Genomic DNA, 17,972 nt, shown 5'->3' with positions numbered 1-17,972 from the left:
GGAAGATGCACAGAGCAAACCCCTTACATTACTCCAGCAAATAACCAGTGGAGTGAGGAACAAAGATGGAATAAAGACTTCAGGATCTTTCCTTTAGAATTTGAGTGGAAAAGGGAATCCCTTAGTAGAAACAAAGAGAAAAAAAAAAAAAAAAACAAAACCTTAACACCTTTCTTGCCAGGTGTAGGCACAAAATCACCCAAAGTAACCTTCTCCTGGGCACACCATTATCTATTTCCATCTGAAGCCTTTACTACAGCCCTTCTTATGGAGATTTTATTAATATTATCCCAAAGGCTCAACTAACACTCTTTGTGTTGAGGTTTTTCCAGTGAATGGAGTGGAGTCTTCACTCAACTTAGTTTACCTTCCAACTTTTCTTCCTGATTTCAGCATGAAGTGGGGGAATTAAGCATGAAACCTAATCCTATTCCCATATCCAAAGGGATATGCAGCCCATCATGTCCTGTGAAGATTTGATACAAAAGGACTGCTGTCAGCAGAAAATCAGCACAAAATGTCTACATCCTTCTTTTAGGAAGGAAAGAGGGAATACAAGGAACTAAAATTGTTTAATATAACCAGAAGGGCACTCACCTTAGCCAATTCACATTCAGTTTCCTCAGATTATCACTGACACCTCCAGGCTTTGTTGCCTGTGAAAAGCCCTTAGCAACGCTTATGAGGCAGACAAATTTTTTATCTCATTTGCAAAAAGGGAACACTATAAAATTGTCTGTCAGTGCAGATGTTGTTGAGACAAGCACATTCATGACCCAAGCTCTTTGTAGCTTTGTTAAAGTTGCATATTGAGGATCAGCATGAGCGTGACATGGCATTAGAGATGAAGTAATTCACTCTGTTGGTTGGGATTAAACTCCATGGTACTCAGTCCAATTTTCCAGATCCAACTTAGAGTTCATATTTGGATCCTGACTACACAATTTTAAGTTTCAAATTGTATTTTTGAGTGCTGCATGTTATTAGAATATACTGCCACCAATGACTTGTGATCAGAGTAGCACAGTCATATAATTTTGATTAATTTAATTGGCATATAGTTGTCTTCTACTCTGTGCAACTCAAATAATAACAAATGCAGAACAGAGTAACAGAATAATATTACTTTGTTTTAAGTATGAAAATTCGGTTCTTGCCCATTCTAGTCACCAAAAGCTTTTCCTGAAGGAGAGAAAAATTGTCTCTTTTCCCCAGTCATGACCACGTGTTCCATATAAATGCATTTAGGAAGCTCTTTAGAAATAACCATCTGTTCCAATATTTTTTTGTAAATTTTTTTATCCATCCGGTCCAATGAAGACACCTGTACACATTTAATTATAACTGTATACATGGTGTAGTTACTTAGTTTTTATAAGGTATCCATAAGGTTGTATTCATAAATTGAAAAAAACAACTATTATGGCCTCAAACAGACATGGGATGGAATTGTCATATGCAAGTGTCTCTTTTTCCCTTTAGGAATTCATTTCCCAAAATGCCATGACTAGTCAGCATGAATTGCTGCATGCTTTCCTATTTATGAGCTAGCACTTCATGTACATCAACCACCATCTTGTTCTTGAGTAGTAAATTATTTATGAATGATGGGCTAAGTGCAATGAAAGTTCTCTCTAACTACTTAAAGGGTTAAAAACTTTGGGGGCCAAATCCTTTTCATCTTACTCACAAAAAAGGTTCCATTGACTTCAGTGGGACTACTGAATAAGATGTACAGGATTTTGAGCTCTTGGCCAAATTCTGGCAGAACAGTAGATAAAACTGTCATACCCAGAAGGAAGACTGCTCCTCTGCCTCCAGTGCCCTCAGTCATGACAAATCCATGAAGACATGTCCTAGGACAGGAGCCAAATACCACTGGCCATGTGTTCCTTCTGTAGCACAAGTTAGGGACATACTTCAGGCCAAAAATCTTAGGTAGATTAACAAATGGTATTATTATCAATATAACACTACAGGTTGGCTTTACATTATTTTCTCTAAACATCTGTTTAGGCTTCAACTGCACATTGAGCCAGGATTTGGCCCTTAATATGTGACACTATTAGCTGGACTTTTAATATTATGTTGAATCATACTATGTACTGGGCTATTTGTGACATTTTTATGTATGACCTTCTTTTGTTAGAACTGTGAAAATTATTTGTATGTTCTGTTTTATGGGATGTGTTCTTTCATTGTCTGGTACCATATATTCGACCTCTAGATGTTTAATAATGACATCTGAGTTGAACTTGAAATACTGTATATACCAAAAAGAAGTTGTAAAGTACAAGGATGTACTGTATACAGTAGTAGTAAGTAGAGCAGAGGACTTCCAGCTGTATGAAATGCAGACTGTTAAAGCACTACAGGGATCTTCTTTAATGCTCTACAAGTAGTAGGAAGAAAACAAACAAACAAACAAAACAAATTAGTGTATCTGTTGTCCTCAAAATTTTGTATAAAATGCCCATGCATTTTATAGTTGACACGTATTTCAAATTCAGATCTGAAAAATAAGCTTTCTACAGTCTGTGAGAGAAGCAGTTTGCATGGGTTTGTTTTCTTGTTTATTCCTGACTGTTTGGGTGCATGGGAGAATGTGTTAGAGATTGTGAGGGAGGAACTTACTGTTGGAAAGTTGTGCTGAAAGGAAGATGTTGTGTTCAGTTCTTAATCAAGACGAGATCATGATCATTTAATCTCTTCTTGAAGTTAACCTGCAAGATCATCTGTGGGTCAGTCAAGAGTCCAGTAAACTTGAATCCTTCAAAGAGGGAAGCAGGCAAAATTAGCATCAACCAAGCTCAATGAGGTATTGAAAATGCTTTGTGTTGAGATTTTTAAATGGCAGTTCTTGCAGAAACAATAATGCAATGAATGAAATGACTAAGAACATTTATATTATCCTGAAACCTAGATTAGTTTATCTCACAGTTCTAACTTTTACCAAATCATACTGATTTTAAGAGCAGTTTTTCCTTAGCAGCAGCCAGACTTGATAATTCTAGTTGCAAACCCAGCAGTCACACAAATAGTTGTATGAGCATGCATACCTTCTTGCATTTGGTGGACTTCTGCTATAGAAGTTATTCTCAAGGATTTATATTTGGAAAAATTAATTATAAGAACTAAGTCCATGAGCAGACAAACATCAGTATCTAATTAAAGCCAACATGAGGGTGTTAAATTGATCCTCAACATCACCATTCACTTACCATACCAGCACATGGCATTTTTTGAGACTCAATGACCCTTGGAGGAAAATATTTCCTTGGAATGGCTGTTCAATTAAATCCTGTGTGTACTCCAAAGTTTGTTTTTGCAACACACAGGATGGGAAGTGCTCTAGTCCATGGAAAGGCAGAATGGAGCCACTTAGAACTATCAGCAAACTAAGATTTTAGGATGTTTGAGAAAAATGTGCTGGAAAGAAGCACCTACTTCAACACATACCTTTTCATAAGCAGCTTTGGTTATGTTCTATAACTGGGATTTTCATAATCTTTCTGATGAAAAGCAAAGATAACTTTCAATTGTTTGAAACTTCAGTTCTCAGCTGAACTGATTTTTCCATCCATTTTAACTGTTTAGCCAAGCTGGGAGATCTTTTTCAAACTCTGAATTCACCTGCTCAGAGAATGCAATTGGAGACAGTAGTCCGACTATAGGTTCTTGACCTTTTTGCAATGAATCTTCTCATCTTTTTTGTCAAAGATTTGCTTTTTATAAGTACTCAAAAACATTGTAATGCACAGATTTATACTTTGACTTCTTCCTGAAAGAGGAAGATCTCTTGTCTCTTTTAGTTTCTCTGGTCTTAGACAAAACTGAGTGACTATCAGAGCACCAAAGAAGATGCACAGATGTGAACAGTACATAAAAGCTCAACTGTGAATCTGTAAAAATCTCATTGCTGGTGGCCACAATAAAGCAAAGGACACATTCTGAAATGCCTGCTGGATGAAAAGGGTGAAATATCACAGAATCACAGCATATTCTGAGTTGGAAGGGACCTATAAGGATCACAGAGTCCAACATTTAAGTGAATGGCCTGTATGGGGATCAAACCCACAACCTTGTTAAGAAATGAGTTGCTGGTGCTCATTTGCAAGTGTGACCCTGCACAGAGCTCTGTTCCCAGAAGTTCCCTAAAGAATAAAGGAAAATACATGCCATTCTATACAACTGGTGTGAGAGATTAAGTTAACATCAGATAAGTTTTGCCATGCAAAAGACATACTTGTCTCAATGAAAATTTTCAATAACAATATAGGCAATTAATAAACTTATGAGGAATAGGCAATTTCTGTTGGTAAGAATGGGAACACACACATTTAGATACACTGTGAAAGGAAAATGTTGTTACTCTAGCTACAGTCTTATCAGTTCCTTTATTGACAAGAAAAGTTAAAAATATAACTTATTTGTATAAAGCATTTTCCTGGCTTATAAGTGTTAGACTGCTTATACAAAAGGGTTTTCTAAGTGTACACTTTAAAGATGGACTGTGATAACACAAGGGAACATATTACAACAGAAAAAATCTGTAAGTGTAATGTGAGACTGTTACTACTTAAAAACTGAAATTTGCAGTGCAGCAAGTTGTCATTAAGAGGAAAACAGCATGTTGGTATTTTTCATTGTGTGCTTTAAATAAAACTGTTGACACATGGAACAAACAAATTATTCTTATTGTAAAATCAGTTGGAAACTGCGAGACTGTCTTTCTGACAAACGCCTGGTTGCAGTTGAAATATGCTTTGTTTTCTGATCCCTGGGCTGATCCTTGCTTTCATATCAGCCAACTGGAATGTTTGTTACACCCAGGCTGTCAAACCACCTTCACAATAAGCTGCACAGTGTGACACTGGAGCCACTTTTATCTTTTCCATTTTATAACAAAGACAACAACTTGCTTTTTTACAATTAATTTCACAGTCTTTTGTTATAATCAAAATGCCTAACAAGAAGTGATGATAAATCAAATGTCTGTCTAGCAACTGAACATGTTTTTATTTGGATTGTATGGCTAACAGTAACAAAAATAAAACATCTAAATTTCAAGGAAAAATTAGTCCAAATTCTGAAGAGGAATTAAGTTGTGCCACAGATAAGAGGGTTTGAGATGTCCAAAATTGTTCCCTGTGTTGTGACCCCAAGGACTTGGTTCAAGTGTGATTCTATAAGTCACGGCCTGAAGGGTTGCCTGGCCTATGACTGTGCAGAGATCATGACTGTGGGTTCCTAAGATTCCATAATTCACAAGGACACAGAGGCTTTATCCTCTAAAATCTTTTACTTTATTACAGATTGCCACAAAGAACACTGCTAGCAAGTATATCAACAGTTATTACAGCTAATATGAAGATTAATACAGTAAATGAATATGACTGTCAAGCTATTACAATTATTATCAGCAATTAATAATATCAGTCAATAGTATGATGTCAATCAATACTGGCATCAAGCAGTATGGTAGCACACCTGATGAGAGCAGCAAGCAAGTAGGTCTGTACTATTACAATTACTGGAGCTTGCCACTGAAACAACCTGATCAACAAAAATATAACAGCAAATATGCTTAATATATATAATATTTACATTCAGCAAATTAGCCAGACTTAAGAAGGAGCCAAATCATCCCAAAAGGGAGGAACAAACTGATCCTGGAGGGGACACGCAACCATCCCCAAAAGAGGGGAAGAAAGACCCAAGCAGTAAGACAACAGAGTTTCCCTTCAAAACAGATCCCTGACACAGAGTCTGCAGTCAGCCAGCATTCCCACTGAGTCCGAGAGAATGCACAGTTCATGTGGGATTCAGCTGGGAAACTCTCAGAGGAAGACAACTTCAGTTCATTTTATAGCGGACATTTAATGTGTGTAGGAGATCTGCTTTGAGCAACTAACAGATGATGTTAATTTCTATTTTTCACCTCTAACAGGCAATAGATTATTCTGTTTTCTGATTTTTTTTTACAGCAATATTATATCTCTATATTATTTTCCATTTTCTCAGACAGTAAATTGTCATTACAGTCTCTTGGGTTTGCATTTATTCCTGGTGCCTTGGGATGTCTCTGGTTTCTAGGTCCCTGGCTACACTTTTCAAGGATTTTCAGTTCCCAGGCCTAGTCCTCAGCCTCACAATCCCAGGCTAGCAAACCTTTCTCTCTCACAATTTTCAACCAATGAATTCTTCTGTACAGCATTTTCCTCTTCCAACCAGGTTGCTCACAGCTGGGTGAGCCATGGCAGCTGGCTCTGAACCAGGACCCATGCACATCTGGAGCAGCAGCTGGGCTCCTTAGGACACCTGAAAAGCCACTGCATGCCTGTGGCTGTGCTGACCTCCACATCAAGTGTGGGGGGTCAGGACTCAGTTGTCTAAATGCCCCTTGTGCAGATGCCCCAGCTGCTGCAGAGCATTCCAAATGGCACTGGGTGTCCAGCTAAGGCCACTGAGTCAAGCCTGGAGAAGGGGACTTGTTTGCCCCTCTGTGTGCACACTGCAGTCCAGAGTGAATGGCTGGCCTGTGTGTATGCTGATGTGTCCACTAGTCTTTGACTGCCTTGGGTAGTGATGAGGATTTTGAGGAAACAAAAGGGATGATTTTGCTTCAAAATTCAAGGACGGTTTTTAAGAGTCAAGCCATGAGTCTGTATTATAAAAACTGCTACAAAGACCAAAGTTACAATTAAACTATGATATAAAAGCAAAAATATTTTAAGCAATTCTTGACAAATCCATTATTTGCCAGCATTGCTAAAGTAAGCATGGATTAAAGTAGAAACTATCTGGATTCTTTATTTCTTATATTTGCCTTCTTACTTAAGGGCTTGAGAAAACGGGGTGTTTTTTTGTATTGCAGTTATATTTCAGAGCTTATTTTGTCATAATTTTTCTTCAAAACCAATTAAATAATATGAGTGAAATATTTACTTAGCAAAACTGGTCTTCTGTAAACTATCCACAACTTAGGTCTTGCCTAGATTTATGATGTCCATTACAGAAATTTAAACCCAGTATGTAGAGGCCTATAAAGTGGTCTGCTGCTTGTTTTCATGGAATGTTTATAAAGTGTATATTAGTCCAGCCTATGGCACTCTATTATTTTTTCATTTGAAGAACACTATGTATTTTATAAGTAAAAGTCGTAAGTAGCACAAGAAGTTCCACCTGAATATGAGGAAGAACTTTACTGTGCAGGTGACTGCACACTGGAACAGGTTTCCCAGAGAAGCTGTGGAGTATCCCTCACTCAATCACCTGGACACAATCCTGTGCCATGTGCTCTAGGATGACCCTGCTTCAGCCGGAGGCTGGACCAGATGACCCTCTGTGGTCCCTTCCAACCTGACCCATCCTGTGACTCTCTGATTCTGTAGTGATGTAAGAATAGAGTGGAGTCAGAATTCTGCTAAATTTCATTAGAAACAGTCAAATTGAACAGAATGCTTTTGTTTTGTGCCACTGGTGTATGGGATTATCTTGAGGCGAACAGCAAATTTGTTGAAGTTACTTCTCTAAGGGAAGAGAATAAATTCAGATTAAAGGTCTTTCAGTCTGCAGCTTGTGTTCTTTCCAGTGAAAGCAGCCACAGAACAAATCACGACTTCTCATTCTGCGTTGGGTAAAGCCACCTTTTTAACTACAGTGCAAATGGTTGTGCAGGGAATGTCTTACAAAAGGCTGCGCTCCAAATTGCTACTCAGATCACCAGGAATGCCGTGTTGTTTCACAGCCTGTCTTTCTCAGCATGGTTTAATGCCAGCTGGGCTCTTCTATCTCAGGCACAAGAGCACAAGGTTTGCTCGGTTAACTTAGCTCCAATCTTCAGTTGGGCACCTGATGCTCACGCATCCCATAGGATCATCACTCTACGCGGGATCTCTAAAGGGTTTTGCTCTCCTGAATTGTTCCGGGAAGAAGACACTGGAGGGCACCAGAGGCCGGGGATGGCGCCGGGCTCCCCGCGGGTGACAAGCGGGGCCGGGCCGGAGCAGAGCCGGGGCTGACGCGTCCGTGCCAGCCCGGGCAGGGCGGTGCTGTGCCGGGGGGACACGGCTGTGCCGGGGGGACACGGCTGTGTGGTGAGGACACGGCTGTGCCGGGGGGACACGGCTGTGCCGGGGGACACGGCTGTGCCGGGGGGACACGGCTGTGCCGGGGGGACACGGTTGTGCCGGGGGACACGGCTGTGCGGTGGGGATAGTGCCAGGAAAGGCAGGAAGAAAGACAGCAAGCGCTTATTTCAGACAGCAAGCGCTTATTTCAGCCAGCAGTGCTGGCGGCTCCGGGGAAGCGGGAGAAAGAGGGTAAGAACATTCAAGTCAAGAGTTACCACTGCTGAAATACACATGTAAAAATGTGTACAGTGTAAGACATGTAAAAATGTTTACACATGTAAAAATGTGTATTTCAGCAGTGCTCTGCCCACTGTCCCTTCTCTCATGTCCATCTATTGCCTGTAAGCATCCTGGGAGAAAAGATTTGTTCCTCTGGACTCTCCCTGTTGGGACCATGACTGGTTCCATGATCCTAAAAAAGCAGAGTGCAATTCAACAAAGATGAGCTGAAAAAAATCCCATTTGCTAACATCTAAGAGCACTATGGTGCATGAGGTTTGACAACATTAGCATCAGGGAAATGTTTCTTCTGGTTATCGCAAGAGTGCCATCCCTGCTTTCCACAGGGTAAAGGACACAGCTTTGACTAGGGAGGACATACATCTTTCATGTTTTTGGCTCACACCAGGGACTTGGTTTGCATGTTGCAGATACACGATTTCACCATCAATCTATCTCAAAGCTTTTCAGTCTCCTCTGTCCGAGTTCCAGTTTGAATACACAACTTAATATTTACCACCCTCGCAGGGTAGGGAATATATTTCTTTTCAGCTTCCCAAGCCCATCTGCTAAATGCTGATAGCTCAGGACAAGTTCATGCAAGAACATATTTTGCTTTCATCCCAGTGCAGTATGAACACATTTTTTAAATTACTGACATGTAGCAGATGGGAAAAATAGTTATTTCCTATGTTACTGGGAGAATGGTGCAGCCAACAGATTCCTGGCCCAGCTGCTCCTCTAAGGCTGTTATGATGGTCACTGCATGCACCATACACTTGAGAGTTCAGCCAGTGAATTATGGTTTGCTATAATAAGAATATTTTGCTTTCCATTAGATCGCATTCGGTGGAACGACAGCAAATGCACTGAAGCAACCAAAATGGATGTCAGTGATATTTCAGGGTGTCTTTGCTTCATTGCTGGTGTCAAACAAGCTCTGGCAAAAGGACACCTTGGCCACACTGTCAGAAGTAACACATCAACTCTTCTGAAGGAGGAACAGATGTGGCAGGCCAGGCGAACTGCAAAGCACTTGGACTGCAAAAGAATCTTAACAAGGCTGAAAATATGAAAGTGAAGATTATAAATCATGTATTAAAACTCAACGCAGAGCTCTCTTAAGGAGGTGTTATATGAGTAATAACACCCAAAGATGTTAGCAGCAGCTTGAATTCTCACACAATCCTCTGAAACAAAAGATGCACCTGTCTCCTGGATGGAAATTGTTGCAGGAAGTCACAGCAGAGACTGGTTTATGCAACAGTAGCAGAGTAGGAGGATATGTCAGTTTGGGTCACAACTCAGAAGTGGGGTCTGTTCATATGAGAAGTAAGCATCCAAAGAATTCCCATAGGATCATATCTCTTTGGAAGGGCAGACCACTTAAAAAGGCCAGATCAGTCATGCAAGTCATGAAGCTGAGGAGTTGCAGGCATTAGCTGCTGTGTAAGCTAAATGCTTTCATATTTGATACTGATCCTTTGAAACATTGAGGACAACCAAGGTCAGAAAGCAGAAATTTAGACATCTATATGCACTAGATATTAAACCTTCAGTAACCAGCAATACAGTCAAAGGTACAATATTAGCCAATGGAGGCACATAAAGTGATTTATTTATTCAGTCACCCACAAGTCCTACTGTAGGATAACCCAAGTTACTCCTTAGGTTTTACTGACTATATTGGCTTGAGACAAGATTCACACATAAATATCCAGCACTGCCTGTGTGCTGGGAGGGTGTCCTGTCTGGCCTCCAGCCATCCCAAAAGGACGTGGGTTTCCCTTATGTTTTAAGTTCCAGGCATCATGTCTCAGACTTCTGAAATTTTTCCAAAGGCACTAACATTTAGGCAAATGAATCAAACCACTGGTTTGATTCTATGATCCATTGATCTCCATAGTCAAAATATAGACAGCAAGTGTATTTATATCTTTACCTACATGTAGGCATGTTCATTTAAGAGCCTCCATCTTGAAGTGAATTCCACTCCAGATATTACTCTTTTTCTCTGCCATTGAAATTTTTCTTGGTTAGAAGTTTCATTTTGAGGCTGTTGTGTCTTTTAATTTTAAAAGCTCTCATGCTTTGTTTCAGTCATCTAAAATATGTTCATCAACAGTTCACATTCTTAAGCCTTAACAGGCTGGTGCAGAACAAATACATGTGCATAAAGGTAGCTCAGTGTTTAGAGACTGCATTCAAACTTTCTTAATCTGGCTTATTTGTATTTTGCAAGAAAATCCCTGAATGGCAGCCCTGTGGCCCTCCTTTACAGGGACCAAAATGGGAAGTACTTATGGGGACTTATGAGTGACACAGGAATTAATGTGTTTAAGAACATCAGAAAAAAACAGTAAAATGAGTTCAAAGGAATAGTACTAATAACCAAGGACATGTATGGAAGCAGTCAGACTGGAAATGCTGAGGGATTAATTGCTCATTTATATCATGACCAGAAGGCCTCTGCTCCCTCTGCAAGAGGATAGCAACAAGGATATCACATGGACCATGCTTCCTTCCACTGTGCCATGAGGAAGGTGAGGATACCCAAACAGAGGTCTTATGGACAACAAACAGCAACCTTGCCAGAGTTTTATGGAGAATAAAGCTTTTGAGGATGAAATGAGGATCTAGCATTCACTGATCATCATTCAGTGTTGGACTTTGGACCAAATTCTGGTCAAGATCAGCTTGGAAGTGATTGTTCCAGTTTATTTGTCTTGAAGTTTTTCTCCCAGCCTGCCTTCTTTTGTTTTTGCTGGAATGAAGCACAAAACAAAACTTGCCTGACATTCCAACTGCTCTGTTGGTGACTGACTGACCCACTCCATGGCTTTAAGCTAGCAATTAGCTCACTTGCTATCTCATTTGTGCCTTTTGAAAAGCAGGGTAATGAGTTACACTTTGCTGATAATGAAAAAGTGAACATGAATGGAATTGTTCCCAGGAAGTAAATTACTAAATAAATATCCATTAACAAGTGATCCTAAGACAAGAATATGCTTGTGGGAGCAACTGCATTTTCACTGGGGCCAGTCTTGAATAACAACCTGCCTTACAAAAGGCTGAGAGTCACCGTGACAAAGCACAAATGCAGCCAAGGTTATTAAGGTGATAGTGACTCTTTTCATTCAATGGTATCACAGGGATCAGTAAATGATATGTGGCACATTTTTCAATTTTATTTCCTCCTTTTCTTGTTGTCTGTGGCTGTCCCTTCTGCAGGTACAGCTCGATCCTGCTTCTCAATCTCCTTTCACAAACAAGTGCCAAGATTAACCAGGCAACTTTGCAGGACTGGGTGTGTTTTAGAAACATTGTCATAACAACTTCCAGACCCTTCAGTTTAGAAGGAACATCACATTCACACATTCAGGAGAGAACTAGTACAGTAATGTATTCACATTTATTTACTTGCATTACCATAAATTTTATAGACACAGGCAGGTGTGTTGACTAAGACTTTTATTGTGCTCAACAAATTAAAGATCTGAACAGAAGCCCTTGGACTCAGAGTCATGAGACAGAAAGTAACAGGAAACAGAAACAATCAATCTGAGGCAGCAGTGTCAGTATAGCAACCACTCAATCATCATCAAGAGTTTAGTGGGCCTGAGGACTTTTAGAGAAAATAATTAGATGGCTCTGAGGTGTTTACAGTGACTTTTTCAGAGAAAAGAGAGTGCTTCTTGGAAAAAGCATCAAAAGCATGTATTTGAAAATTATCAGGTTGGAAATGGAAAATTAAATTGCATCATAAGCTGATTAGAGGTAGGGCTTGACCTCTAAATACTGAAAGGGTTATTTTAGAAGTTGTATCTAACTCTGTGTGCTGTAACAGCACACAGAGTTGTGATGAGTTCCTGCAAATAATCATTCAATTCTGCAAGCAGTAAGCCTAGTGAAGCCTGGCTTATTTCAAACTCCTTTCATTTTCTTACTCGCCCAACACAATAACCCTTCCTAAAGCTCTTTATGACCTTCTCCTCACCTCAGCTTGTTTATTCTCAGGACTCTAAGTACCACCTAGGTACTTACCCTACACCAGGGCTCGCTGACAAGAGGCACGTTCTGTCTCATGTCACTCACGGTGAGTGGCCCTACCACTGCTGGTGAGCACACACTTCAGCTTTGCCTCCTTAAATTTCCTTTCTTATGTAGAGATGGTCTTCAGAAGTCATGTAGAAAATCCCACTATTCTTCATCCCAGATGGTCATCCTAACTAGGCAGGAAAGAGAGAAAGGCACTCTTAGTCCATGATTCATCCTATTCCAAAATAGACATCTAAATCAGGTCATTTGAATCATGGTTAAACATGCCAGCTGGTCTCCACTAACTGTAAGGACAACCAAAAGATTATCTCAGATGAAGACATTGGTACTATAGAAGTCTAAACTTAGGTGAAATGAATCCTATTCTAATTCTTTTGAGCTCTGTGTCACTTCATGATGTTAAAGAGTGGTGGTTGGCTTAAAAGCATTTAGAGTGGGACAGATGGATGGACACTATGATCACAGAGTCTTCCTTCATCTGAATGCTAGGCTGAAAAATCAAAAAATCTTTCCAATGGGAAGAGTGAGAAAACAAAAATATATTTGTGCATATTTTCACAGAGGAAGATGGTACATTTTCTACCACTTTTTTTGAGCTCTCTCCATCTGCTCAACAACCCCTGTACATGTATGAGTTTGTTAGAGCAAGGCACCTCAATGCTGGTGCCACCACCATCTTCCCACCAGATAAAATCAATGCACATTGACAGCAAGTACCAACAAGTTGCCCTCTTCCACAAAGGTAAAATTCGTTCATTTACCTTTTTGTTTTCTGTAAGCTTTTCCAGGAATTAATGTATATTTTGCTAGTCAGAGATAAAGAGAGAAGGTGATGAAAGAAGATGAAAGAGAAGTCACACAAGATATATTAGTTCCAACAAGATCAGAATATTTAGTTGTTCTGTATTGCAAAACAGAAAAAACAACCATTTACTAGTAAAGGACCTTGAAACTTTTTCTTGCAATGCCCTCTTTTGAGGACAGCCTGAGTTTCCACATGCTTCTTTCTCCAACCCTGGAGCTAGCCTGCAAAATCTCTACTATGGGCTACTGTATAGATGCAGAGGTGCTCCACAACTCTGACTTGGTTTCTCAATACACAAAGAAGTCAATTTAATGCAACTTAATTGTGAAAAGCCATCCTGAACACACAGTTGTACAATAAATGCTCATGATTTACCTTGTGAGTGAAATTCTAGAACAGCTGGGCTGGGGGCATCTCCCAGCATGTCCTACACACCATTTTGCATACTCATCCTAGGTTGCCACATGCCCATCCCTGCAATTTTTGTGGCTGCCTGGGGAATGCTGTCAGAGGGCTCCTGCTCATGCCTGCAGCTCAAGCACTTCCATCCTGCTTGTGGTATGCTGTGGCATGGGGCTTGGTGCTCATGTGTGCATCATCCCAGCAAAGGCTCACAGAGCTCTGCTGGAGGTCAGTGTCACTGTCCACAGGTTAACAGCCACCCCCAGGCTTGGCCATCCCACGTAACCTCACCCTGGGAGGAAGCACAAGCTCCCAGAGACCACCCTGCATCCTCCTCCCTGGTCCCCTGAGAGACAGTTCTCTCCCTTCCCTCCAGCTCTGCCTCCTGTGGGCACACATGTCCACATGGCTGGATGGAAACCACATCACAACCCCAAGCCAGACTGCAGCTGTGGTTTTGTTCCCATTGGCTGAGACTTCAACTGGATTAATTCCTTAGTTGTTCAGACCAGACTTGTGCAAACCCAAGGGACAGAGCAGGAATAAGCAGGAGGGAGGCACCACTATATCTTTTAGCACCAATTCTGGCAAATGCTAGCTTAAAAATACAATTCCTATCCCTGAACTAACTTCTCAGCTCTAGCAGAACAATCGTTTTCAGACTTCTCTCCATGAATGTGGAGGGCACATCTGCTTCTGCAACTGGGCCACACAAGTCACAGAGCCCACAAAGAACAGCTGTTGTTAGAACTGGAATGCAAGCTGGAAGTGCCAGGAGAGGAGGCTCTGAAAGTGTTTGCTTCAGGTTTGTGAAAAGCTAGATGAAGTAGTCAGCTGCCTGCATTGCATAGGAGCCCTGTGGCAACCCTTAGGACACAGTATATAGAGCTTTTTGTGCAATTATTTAAATTATGTTTTTATTTACTAGCAACTAAGCAACTTGACAATCTCTTGTTCTCCCCTCTGCAAAAAGAATTAATGGGTTTGAGCTGTATCAGACCATCACACGTGTGATATTGCTCATTGCACAGGCAAGAGAGACCCAGACAAGGTGCTCTTGCTCCAAGAGGGCTCCTGAACCAGCCTGGCCCTGTGTTGGTGAACTCATGGAAAATGTTGCTGCTGCACAGTGACCTCCCCACAAATTCTTTGAGGCTGCCTCCTCTCTCTGTGCACCCCCCTTCTCCCCATAACTTTGAAGTGCAATTAAAAAGAAAGTACCTGAGTTTAATTCCTGAAACTACTTTTCTCTTGAAAGTCCTCTCCAAAGTGTGCTCTATGAAGTACCAAAATTCTGTTTTACATATGCATTTTCCATTTGAAGCTTTTGGAAATAATTGATAGTGCAGAAGATTAAAATAAACCAACTCACCAGCCAGAAGAGAAAATACTTCTTGCTGTAATTATCCCTTTCTCTGTTTTAGTATGTTTCCTACCAGTTTTGGTAGGAAAGTGGCAGAGTTGATGGCAAATTTGATCTGTCAATCCAAATGAGGAATTAAAGTCATTTAGGAATAACGGGTGCTACCTGGGGGAAAAAAAAAAAAAAAAAAAAAAAAAAAGCAGAGGGCTTGAAAATAATTCTGGCTAAATGTATTCATTTTTTTGCATTCCAGAAGGCTCCCTTTGGTCTCTCCTGAAGATAACACATTAACATTAGGGTGAAATATTGGCCTGCTGTTCAAACTTTTCACCTGAGATTGAATTATAAACTAGAGATGCTGAGTCACTGGTCTCTTTTATTAGCTCAGAGAAGTAACATGACATTACTCAAGGATAAAGACCAACCAAATTTTTCCAAAGATAAGAAATTCATTCATTTTCTCTGAAAAAATAATTCCTTATCTTTCTGGCTTCATTTGGTAATACATCAACAGAAAACCAAAATTAATTTTAAAAAATTATTTGTTCATATATTTTCTTAGAGAATATTTGATCCTTTCAGATGATTTCAAGTAGCATAATATTGGGTCAGAAATTCCTGACTACCAAGGAACTGGAAGTCTGATTTTCATAGTGCTGCTGCCATGTATTGATGTAACTTACCATGGAAAACACCCCATATTGATTATATAGAACCATAATATGACCAAACAACAATACAAAGAAACATCCACAAATTTTAATTGCTTTCAACTCCAAGCAACCTAAGCTCTAAGCAGAGAGCAGAGATTTTAATTTTAACTATTTAGTTAAGATGGAATTGTCCAGGTTGACATAGGGAGCAGGGCATGTGGTCAGTATTTTCTAAAATGCAGCATCTCACAGGTTTGTTATAAAACAGCAGTGTTAAACTTGGTGTTAAACTAGTGATGGGTCACTTATTAACATACAGCTTGATCCAGAAGAGCTCCTCTATTTCAGTGCTTGCTGAACAGTAACTAAATACTTCTGTGTATTTTTGGCAATTACGTTTACTTTTGGTACCATCCCCACAAATAGCAATGTTCCATTTCAAAGTTGCAACATCTACTTTTAGATCTCTTAGTATTTCAAAAGGATGAGAATATTTAAAATAAACTATATCCTTAGTGCAGTCAATCAAACATTTTCCCCATCAGCTAGGACAGTTTCTATCTTCTGATTCCTCTCTCAGGTTTAATTCTGTATTGGAATCTGCTACTGAGTGGCTCTGTAGGTGTTGAAGAAGCTGGTGTGCAAGTGGGACAGCTAAACAAATGCAGAAATCTGAGATGCAGAAACTTGCTTCCTTCACAAGTACAATACGAAACTGAATAGCAGCTATTGCCTTTATTTTACACTGGGCAAAATTATGTTCTATGTCTTAAGGAATGATGAAATCAGGACAGAAATTAATAATTTAGTGTTTTCTGATTGGTACCATATACAAATCCAGCATCAGTGTTTACAGGAAAAAGCTTCCAGTAGTTCTCACCTGAAGTCCTTCATTTGACTTCACAAGACTTCCATACAGCTGAAAATTTTCACTCTTGGTATCACTAAGAATGCCTGTCATTGAAAAAAGTTGACAAAAACAGTTGTCATTACAGAGAGCAAGAAAAGACATAAAATACACCTTCTTTATGGAGGGGCTCAGTCACTGTTGAGAACATGACCAGGTGGGAAACACACTGTTTCCTAGGTTGTCTACAATTGGTCCCTTGGGGAGCTCTTTGGTAACTATGAATTTGATGGAGAAACTCCTCAGATTCCAAGGACATAACAAATATGGGTTGGAAGTGCTGAGGGGGCCCTTCTCCTCCAGTTTGTGGAGGTTTATGAGCCAAGCAGGACTGGCAGATGTGCCATCCCCACACAGCAATGCTGCAGCTGCTCTGCCTGGGCCAGCCTTATGCTTTTGCGAAGGTTCCAAGGCAAGGATCAGCACAAGACACACACTTACCACAGAGAAATTATGAAAAGCAAGTAGCAGACAGTTAAGTGTTCAGTTCATGTTAGGTTCTTCTGGAGCTGGAAATAAGCAAGTTTCATTTATCAACTATATAATGTGTCAAAGGCAATGAGAACACAGATGTCCTACCATCCTTTTGGTACTGACTCCCTGGGAAGGGCAGCCTGTCTCTGAGTGCAGTTCAAAGGGCAGAGGATGTGTTATAAATTAAAAGCATCCTAACTTGCTGAGGGACACATAAAGGACAACATGAGTGGTGTATATATATCATAGGAAGCCTGAATATTCACCTTCCCAATTTTGTGAAACTATGAGGTTATTCACACACACCACCAAAGCAAAAATGGCCCTGCATTGAAAGAAAATTGTTACTGCAAAGTCAATGTATTTAATGTCATGAAATCCCAGAATTAAGCTTGCCTAATGTGACATCCTGTTGTGTGCATATTATGGTACACTTCTTTAATTATACAACTGCATTGTGCTTCTTTCAAGAAATCCCTACTTCATTCAGTACACAGGAACAGATGAGATTTCTTAATGAGATTCTAGGCAGGATTTTTATTAACATTGATCTTCTACACTCTCTTTTGTTTACTGAATTCTCTCCCAGAACAGCTCTGAATAGGAAATTAAAAATGTAATATTTTATGTAATTATTCTCAATGTTCAAATCAACTGCAACTGTGCTCTATGACTCAGTAATCCAAGACAGTAAACTAAAAATTGTAAACTAAGCAAGCTGTGAAAACATAGTTTTCATGTACTGTATCCAGTGCCTACATACACAGACAAAGAAGAAAATAACTAATTTCTTTAAAGAAAATATTTCCACCTGAAGGACATATTTTTTCCTAGAGTTTTGCTTAATCTGTCCACTTGAAGGTGGACCATTCATCCAGTTTTCCAGGAGACAGAACATGAGGGATACATTTGTGCAATCAGAAGCACTGGGCTGAGAGCTGCCTGTAAGGCAGTG

The 17,972-nt window shown here is 40.0% G+C and overlaps 1 long non-coding RNA gene across 1 annotated transcript; it reads right to left on the bottom strand.

The window, feature by feature from the left end:
* Positions 1-12,412: 12,412 nt before the first annotated feature.
* On the bottom strand, positions 12,413-15,089 carry LOC306798362. The gene is made up of 3 exons (XR_013773325.1): positions 14,842-15,089; positions 13,175-13,219; positions 12,413-12,583 (listed from the first exon to the last, which is right to left on the bottom strand). It is a non-coding gene; the product is annotated as an uncharacterized lncRNA (long non-coding RNA).
* Between the last annotated feature and the right edge of the window lie 2,883 nt (positions 15,090-17,972).

The sequence above is a fragment of the Erithacus rubecula genome (genome assembly GCF_903797595.1).
Source record: "Erithacus rubecula genome assembly, chromosome: 2".
In the NCBI taxonomy this organism is placed as follows: Eukaryota; Metazoa; Chordata; class Aves; order Passeriformes; family Muscicapidae; genus Erithacus; species Erithacus rubecula.
The sequence above is the reverse complement of the archived record's forward strand: the minus strand, read 5'-3'. Positions and strand labels throughout refer to the sequence as shown.